The sequence below is a fragment of the Calidris pugnax genome, unplaced genomic scaffold (assembly GCF_001431845.1).
Source record: "Calidris pugnax isolate Ruff unplaced genomic scaffold, ASM143184v1 scaffold44, whole genome shotgun sequence".
In the NCBI taxonomy this organism is placed as follows: domain Eukaryota; kingdom Metazoa; phylum Chordata; class Aves; order Charadriiformes; family Scolopacidae; genus Calidris; species Calidris pugnax.
This window is the reverse complement of record NW_015094506.1, coordinates 26,364,727-26,374,104: the sequence shown is the minus strand read 5'-3', so window position 1 is coordinate 26,374,104 and position 9,378 is coordinate 26,364,727. Positions and strand designations below refer to the sequence as shown.

The 9,378-nt window shown below is 42.2% G+C and overlaps 1 long non-coding RNA gene across 1 annotated transcript; it reads right to left on the bottom strand.

Moving 5' to 3' along the window:
• Nucleotides 1-864: 864 nt before the first annotated feature.
• On the bottom strand, nucleotides 865-5,664 carry LOC106900950. Its single transcript, XR_001414228.1, has 3 exons — nucleotides 5,406-5,664; nucleotides 3,846-3,986; nucleotides 865-1,975 (listed from the first exon to the last, which is right to left on the bottom strand). It is a non-coding gene; the product is annotated as an uncharacterized LOC106900950 (long non-coding RNA).
• Between the last annotated feature and the right edge of the window lie 3,714 nt (nucleotides 5,665-9,378).

Genomic DNA, 9,378 nt, shown 5'->3' with positions numbered 1-9,378 from the left:
GTATAACTTAGTTTCTGCATAGTTCAGTACAATGTGGAAAATAATATGCAGGGCTATTTTGGGTTGCAAGGGCATATTGGCTTAGAGAGAGACAGCAACACATTAGGCATGCTGTCATGTTTATGTAGCTTCTGGACCGGCTGGCTGGCATCGAGTCAGCCCATAGCTTGGGCAAAATAAGCTCAAATCTGTTCACACCCTTCTGTGCATTGGCAGTGATGTGTCTCCACTCCCATCCCCACACTGAAACACCAAATTTGACAGAAAATATTCTTGTAGTATTTAACTTTGGATTTACCGTTTCCCTAATAATTTTCCTTCAGAATGGAAGGGCAGGAAAAATAAGAATGAAGAAGCAGGAGCTGTAGTGATTTGGTGTCTTAGATCCACTTTTGGGAATGGTCACACCTGGAAATGGGAGGATTTCTTGCTTTGAAGCATTCTTTTCCAATTGCAATAAGCGGAGTTGCTGTTCACTGAGCATTACAATGGCTTCAAATTGCAGATATGGAAAACGGCTGCAGAGTGTTACATAGATGGTGCTGGTACTCTGCAGGATCACAATGTGGCCCTTGATCACTTTATCATCTACCAGTTTATCAGCCTCCTGGACCCTCTGGTTAGGAACCTTGTTTCTGTAAGGAGCTAGATGGGTATAGCACCTTCCAGAAGGAAACGAGCTTTAAGCTGGAAGAGGAGCAGTGACAACCTTTACCTGGAAAAGTTCTGGCCACAGAGGAGCATGGTGCATTTGCTGCATTTCACAGAATCACAGAATCTTCATGGTTGGAAGGGACCTTGAGATCATAGAATCTAACCACAAAAAAAAAAAAAAAGACCACCACACCACACCCACCCACAGAGAGACACAAATCAACAATCTCGGGCACTAGAGTGCCCCGAAGTGCCATGTCTACACATTTCTTAAATACCTCCAGGGTATTCCCCTGGCCTGAATACAATACCCAATGTGAGCATGTTTCTGCTGCAGCCTGTGTGATCACAACGGGGAGGAGCTTCAGGTCTTCACACACCAGCTTGAGGAGTGTTCTTACTTTTTCTTCCAGGAATTCAACAAGTTCCTCCTCTGGATGGTTAGCCTTTGATCCTACAGTGCTGGAACCCAACTAGCTGATTTCACCATCCTGGCAGTCAGGTAAAATGCTCATGCTGTTTCTTCCACCTTTTTCCACAACCACCCTCAAGAGATTTCTGCATACAGGATGCTGGCACAGTCAGACCTTTAGCTTGACCAGCTACTGCTGGTTTTCACCTCAGCCATCAGGTGTGTGCTTTTATTTCTTGTTCATGGAATTTTATGTCCCTGTGTTTGGGGGAGAACAAAGTTCCCTTTTATTCCTGTTCATCTCACTCTTGAGTTTCTCTGGGGTGGGAATAAGTCAGAGGCAGGTTGTTTGTAAGTCGTTATTTCACAGCTCGGTGTGAATGCATTCATGTAAAGCCACATTCTGCCCTTGTTTACGCTCTGCAGCTCCGGTGGTTTCGCTGGGGATTTGATGGAAGGAAATAAGGTCAGGATGCAGCTCTTTGAGTCCAATCCCACCAAACTTACTCTGGCAAAAAAAGCTTGCGGGTTTCCTCCTCCGAATACCCCAACGCCATGGAAGGAAACGTATGCTCCTCCAAGTGACCATGGAAACGGGTGCCTGGGTTTCCAAGGTGATTTTCTGGCAGGAGGCCAAAGGAGGAAGCGGTAACAAAACAGGATCCCGGGCAGCAGAAAGCATCCACATTCCTGGCGATGCAGCAGCCCGCACTGAGGAGGCTGAAACCACAGGGACAAACAGAGCACACTCCTCACTTTAAAATCACCACAGGTGTCAAACACACAGCAGAGGATGGGTCAGTCAGTCTGTGGTCCCAGCTTCCTCACCATCTATATGTTTCGTTTCCTGCTTCTGTCTGATGAGTATCAGTCTCATCCCACTAACATCTTCAGGTTCATATAAGCTCGCTTTTGATAGAAAAATTAAAGAGAAAAATGACATGGAGAAAGAAAAAAGAAGCTACTTCAAACCAAGTCAAACTTTGAGGTTAGGAAATTCTCACACTCTCTAGACAAATATATATTTTTAATGTTTCATAGTTGTAAATAAGAGTATTTTTCTATCTAGCATTTTGCAAGGCATGGAAAAGGTATGAAAAAGGATCAATTTCTCTTTGAAGTGCAATGAGGAGACTTTGCAGAGCACATCGGTATTCCTCCTGGGGCTCCCAGCCAGCGTACAGCAGAACCCCTCCTTCCACATCTTTCAGGGGGATCTGGACTCTCCCTGTCTGCCTTATCAGCACAATTCCTTCCTGGAGCAAAGGTGAGATACAGTGAGGAACAACCTGGCACAACAGGGTAGAAAAGGAGGAAGGACCAGACCATTTCCTTTTGCAGAAGAGAGGAAGGGGCATTGGTATGCACATACAGACAGACATATGTGCTCCTCCAACTCCTGTGCAAGCATTATAGCCTGTCACGGAACGTTCTCACGTCATGAATTGTGGAGTCTGCTGATGTACACCACTTACATGACCACAAGCAAGTACAGACATAGCATCTAACAGTGGAACAACCCAGCAACAGGGATGTTGCTGAAGATTAGATGAGGGACTGTTGCAAATTAAGACCAGCCCCAGCAGGAGAGCTACTCGTCCAGATATAAAAAGTCTGATCCAGAAATAGCAGGAAGATGTTTCCTTTCTGCTGGAAGAGAAGGAGCCAAAACTCAAAGGAGTTTGAAGCTTCCCTCTACCTGTTGAGAGGAACTGCTGAGTACTAAAATCACAAACATGAATCAAACTGTTGATAAGTGTTTGCTTGTGCGTTTATATTCTTGCTTTCAGCTATAAGTAAAGCCTTATGAAGCTTGGTTGCCAGGTTTTTCATTAAAGCCAGAAGGTCCTATCCTCCCCCTGCTGGATACAGTTATTGACAAGTTATTTTAAGATTGTTTCATGGCCACAGGATAGAACCAAATTATCCTTAAAAGTGCTGCAAAGTATTTTGACATTAAGTCTTCACTTATCTAATTGTGGGGTTGGTTTCAGAATTCTGCTTCTTCCCCTCTCTTCAACTTTTAATGGAAAACCTGCGCTTGCAATTGGTGGAGATGTACAACAGCAGTCGCTGAAAGCACTTTGCTTACCACAAGCACAGAGCCTTCCTGAGAGCGCAGAGAGGGAGCACTTGTTTATCCCGCTGGAAGTACAGTAAAAATGAAGACAAGCTGCAGCGTGGGATGCTTCGGCCACCGCAGTACGGGGAGATGGTGACGACGAAGGGAGGGGACGTAACCCGCAAGAGTTAGTCTGACTGTGCCAAGACAACCCTTTCTGACCTCATCACCAACAAACTCCCATATGTGTATTTATCACAAGGTAAATTCAGCTTTTTGCTCCTCTGAGAATATATATATCCCACTGTTAGCATTGCCCATATAACACTCGGTTGTAGGACATGGTTGTGTCTACTCTTCTCCTTTACTTTCCCATCCGGACTGTACCTGCACCTGGTGATGCTGCGCTACACTCAAATTAGTTTAATGATTTCCATGGGGTTCAGGTCAGTACTAAATGTAGCTCCTCACATCTTCTCAGAGCACTAAGACAAAGTCTGTTTGCAGTCTCACAGGCATGGGATGTAATTTCTCCATCAGTTGAACATGATACCCAGGTACCGCGGCTAATTCGGAGCAGCCTTGTGTATCCCCATGCAAAGGGCAGCAACACACAGAGGTACTAGCATAGGCTTTGAAAGGACTAGGCATGTTAGTCATGTGTCATACCTCAACTAACTAACCCAAGTGGGTAACTTTGCCTTCCATACCACCTACCTGTAGTAGTGTTTGTAGTCTATGAAGTGCTTGCAGGGTGAGGCAGGATGACTGAGAACATGCTCTCTCTTGAAGAATGAGTAAGATTTGCTACAGTCCTTTTCTGTGACTTGGGAATATCCAGACAGATATGGGACTGAACTGTTTGAAAAAGTTTTTGTAAGAACGATTAAAGTACTGTAAAACTAGTACAGCACACTACAAATGAAATTATTTTGTGCGATTGTTCATAATTCACCTGGTGAAATAACCCCTTTAATACCCTGAAATATAAATATGCTGAACTATTTGAGGTCAGCCATTTGTGTTGAAAAATAAAACTATTTGAACTCTGAGTCTATTATTCAGAGATATCCATTGGCCACATATAGACCTTTCCTAAGAATTAAAAGCTTTGTATTAAACAAGTAGACAAAAAAATTGCCATATAATTACCATGTCTACATCCCGCACTAAGGACGGCTAGTGAAAGAAGGTAAAATGAACACATAGGTAGGAGCCAGCAGAAGACTTGGCAGCACTTATGAGACTTCTACACAAAGTAATTACACACGCCACTGATCTGAGATCAATTATTTATATCCTCTTTTATATATTGTAGCTCACCTTTTATTGGCAATTGTTATTACCAGTTCACTTCAATAGAGGGCAAAAGAGACTGAAGTTGTCATCTCAGACTGGAGGTTGCATACAAGAGTGAGAATTAAGAAATCTGGGAGGATTACATACAATTGGAAACATGACCAAAGTAAAAGAAAAGTACTAGAGCTGTACAGGGTTTGGGTATTTTTAATTTCCCTTAATGCTTCGCTGCTCTCCCTATCTGTGAATCACACTGAAATAAACACAAGAGCTTGGTGAAACAGAGTCAACTCCAAATTCTTCACAGTCATTTTTCTGTAGACTTGAACAGATTGTAAGCACTAATTTAATAGTACCAGGAAAATACACGGTTTGGTGAACTGGAAGCACATTCTCCTACATTTTCTTTCACTGACTTTTAATGCAGCAAATTTCTGAATAATTTGGTGCACTTAAGGGAATTTCTTGTGGGGAATGACCACTTTGTTTTTATTTTCTCTCTGATTTTATTTCTCCATTAGAATAGGCATTTTGCAGGCTATCTAGTAGAGCATTTCAAACAGTCTCTTTTCTGTTTCTGAGTTCCAAACTCTTTCAGTAATGCTTTAAAACTCACCTGCTTTCAGACACAAAGGTACAAGAATATCCCAGCGGTTATTAAAAAGTCTAATGTTTTATGAAATGTGAAATAACAGACTTTGTTTGGTCTCTGGGATAATTACTTCTTTCATTTCACCTAAGAATGCAGAACAGAAAGACGGCTGTGTTCTCTGCTCTGCAATGAATCCCACCACTTTGACCTTCACATCCTTAAAGAATTCCACACACGGTGGTACTTTGTCTCCCGCTATTCTTCCCAAATTTTGTCTTCACTGTTATAATTTGCTGTAGCGGCCTTAATACAGTATCTTTCAATAATTGATAGCTTTGCCACAAAACTCTTTCCCTCCAAGGTTGTTTTAAGTACACTTGACCTACCGGTCCTCCACATTTGCTGACTCTCTGCTTCCTTGATGCTCATGGTCTTCTTTCTGCTATGACTATGGTTTAAGCAATATGGATTTTGTCCCCCAGCAGTTTGCAAGCGCTGTGAAAGACAACATTTGAATTCAAAATTATCTTGACAAATGAGAAAGAGTTGATCAAATGAAGAAATATAATAAAAACAAAGGGGAAAAAATGTCCACTTAGAAGCAGAAAGTCAACTGCAGAAAATCAACTACAGAAATACAGAAGGGGAAATAGCCTGACAAAGAACTCAACAGCAGAAATTAATCTAAGACTTACTGCAGAGTGCAATAGAAATATGAGATAACAACATGATACTACTGTAAAAAAAAAAGTAATTGTCATTCTGGGCTATGTTAGAAGGAGCATCACATTCAAAATGGTACAGCAAATGCATTCACTGTGGGTGATTTCTTACCTGGAATACAGTATTTGTTATTGGGCACTGTACCTTCAAATAGAGTTATGAAATGAAAGAAGGTGTACAGGGTTACTGACTTGTACTGACTATATTAAGGGGCGGAAATGAAGTATGAGCAGATATAACCGAATAAGGGCAAGAAGAAACAGCAGAACAGTGTAAAAGATGGACCAAGTTAATAAATAAGGGCATAGTCCAGAAGTCCACAGTTGAGGACTGTTGCCTGTGTTATAGCCCAAGAGGCCTGCATTCCAGTAAAACCAACCACAGTCTACCTGTGAGCAGAAGACCCTACACACTAACACAAGGAAGATAGGAAGAACTTTACAGCACATCACCTAGACCATTCCTTTTCCTTTCACCCCAGCTGGAATACAGACTATGGCCTTAAGAAAGTTGGAGTACACTTGCCTAAAATTTATTGAGGTAGAAGTAAGCAAAATTCTGATGCAAAAGACTCATGCCATGGTAATTTTTGACCAGGTATTGAAAACCTGTCCAAAAATTAGTTTGTCACTGTTCAGCAGATATGATGAGGACCTGACACCTGGTGTCCCTTCACAGAATCACAGAATGGTTGAGGTTGGAAGGCATCTCAGGAGGTCATCTGGTTGAACTTCCATGCTCAAGGAGAGTCACCTAGAGCTGGCTGCCCAGCACCATCTCCAGACAACTTTTGAATATGTCCAAGGATGAAGACTCCACAGCCCCTTGTCCTCTGTGTTGGACACAAGTGACCCAGGCCAGATCACCTGAACACTTTTATCTTGGTTCTTGTGAGTATGTGGGGGTGAGAGTGTAAGTGAATAAATCATTGAGAAAATGACTCTGTGTGGCTAAAGCCAATGTGTACTTGGAGATACTGTAAAATAATATCACCTTCTCTTTCTGTAGAGTCTCACACTGAGTTTTTTTACACTAACTTCTAAGCAGAGAGGAAAGTACAGGCAGTGGTATGTGCTGGAAGGCTGAAAGACCGGGGATTGTGTTGTCTGGATGAGAAAAGCTTCAGAGGAATTAAGGTGAAAGTCTTCCATATGTATTATATTATTATTAAGAGGACAACAGCCAGCTGTTCTCATGGATGCTGGAAGAAGGACAAGAAGAAAACAGCTTCAGCTGTTGCAAAATTATTTTTGCTGAGTATTGACAAGAGTGAAACCCTGGCAAGAGCTTACCTGGGGACCTTATAATTTCCTCACCAGAGACGGTGAAGCATATGACCTGGCAAATATTTGTCACCAATGGCTGGATACTTTCAAACCTATCTTACTTCTGGGGGCTGCACAAGACTGGTGATCAACCAGCATTTTTGATGCTCAGTGCCAGATTTCTTGCCAAAGGCCCCGTGACTCAGAGACCCTGGTGCCAGCCCAGATCCATGTCAGTTACAGACCTGGTGCCTGTGCCAAAATTTTGTCACCACTGGACTAAACAATCTCTTTTAGTCTCTTCCTGACCTATGTTGTTATGGTTGCTATGAAACCCTTACTCATGGAAGCAATTTTTTCCACTGGCTCCATGGACTTCTGCTCTGTTTCTCACTACAAGGAATGTTAAAACAATTTTATTTCTTTTTCAATAAAATTGAAAACAGCTATGCTTGAACTGGGGGGAAAAAAAGAATTTGCTTTAGCCTAACTTTTTCATTTCAGCTGACTTTTGAAAAACTCTGCTTGTTGGCTAGATGTTACACAACTGCAATTCTTTGAGCAGATCTTTTGTTATTATCTGTCTGACAAAGAGATGGCAGCAGGGTGGTGCTGTTGCATTTTTCTCTTCATTTGCTTTTTTGGTTTTTTTTTTTAATCTCTATTTTTCAGGAGTAACCAAACCGAGCTTCTAAAGCTTTGGTGATTTGCCAAGAGCACACATGGAAATATTTGCATCGGGTATAAAGTTAAAAGAACAAATAGCTGTGCATCTTCAAAAAGTTTTAGGGGAATCTTAGACACAATACTCCCATGGCCTTTTCAGATAACTGCAAAACTTGGCTCAAAAGCAAGCTATGAGATTCAGCATTCAGGTATTGAAGGCTGAATGAAGCCTACAAAATCTTTTATGTTGTATAATTGCTGGGTGAAATCTTACAGTGAGAGCAGGACTGAAGAGGCAGATCCTCTACCTGTACTTTTAGTAGGCTCAAGTTAAAAAAATACAGTTTGTGTAGAGCCTGGTTTTGAAGTGCTCCTCATTTCTACACTTTTTTTGGTTTTTGGGTTTTTTTTGGCACTTTGCAACTTTTATATTACATTTTCATTCATGAAATGTGAAAATAGGAAGCAGGTAAGTAAGGTAACAGTGATGTCCCTGGGATGTGTCTGAGAATGCACAAATCTCACGTCACATTCATAAGCTGTACCCACTCTCCTCCCACCATTGAGGAAATAAGGTGTCACCAGCGGGACCACACTTAGGGGAGCACCCACAGGAAGGAGGGCACCTGGTTATTGCACAACCCAGGTATACAGAGATGTCACTGCAACTGTTTGCTGGACACACTGAAACCAAGTGGTGTCTGTGGCCGAGTCAGCCTGGGGTAGATGCTCCTGGCAAGGAGAGGGGTAAATTCACTCTGTCCTTGTAACCTCACTAAGTGTGAAACCTGACAAGGAGTCGTGACAATGAGTAGGGCACACGCTGAGATGGGCAGAGGCAGACTGGCTGTGTCACGAGGCGACACACTGTATGTCAAACTTGGGACACAAGAAAACACGTCTTGCACATCATTAGCCCCTACTGAGTATCCCCCCATCATATTGCCCTCCTTCTCCAGTTCAGCTCTGTGCTGCTTTTTATCTAACAGAGTGAGAAAAATGCTCAGTGTCCGATGGTGCAGATAATGCTCATTTGCTAATACCCGTGCTGGCATCAATAAGGTCAAAAGAGGTAGTTTCTGTTCTGGTGAATTCACACATGTCGTTGCAGACTACTTCTCTTTTCTAGCAAGCAATGGGAGCGGGTCTTCTCTAAGCAAAGTTGCTCCAAAACTTCCCAATTAAATTTCTCAATCATTTTTGCTTGAAAGTGCTTGCACTTAGACTGACTGTACTGTCGTGACCCTAAACCACAGCTGCTTGACAACAGATAACCATGTTAGCAAGTGACAAGCTTATCTGACAAATGGCTTTTGGTCCAGATTGTTGTTTGTAGTTTAGACATCCTGGGTCCTGGGGGCTGTTTTGGTATCAGCAATAGACTAGAGATTGAAAAGAGATTGCTTATAGGTATTTATTGCTTTACACAGAATAAAAAAAGTCTATCTTGCTCTTTTCTCTTTTCCCCAAATAGTACTCCCCCATTTCTTCAATTCATTTTTCCGGTCTTATTTTCGTTTCTTCCCACCATTCAAGCTCAGTCCAGTTCCCCTCTGGGCATCCCCTAGATGTCTTTCTGTTTGAGGAACTCTCTACTTTTCCCTCAGAACCAATATATGTGAGTAGATTGGTAGATTCCTGAGCACTCAAACCCCTTTTAGTCAGCACTTCTGCCCCCTTGGCATTCCTGCATGATGACAATTCT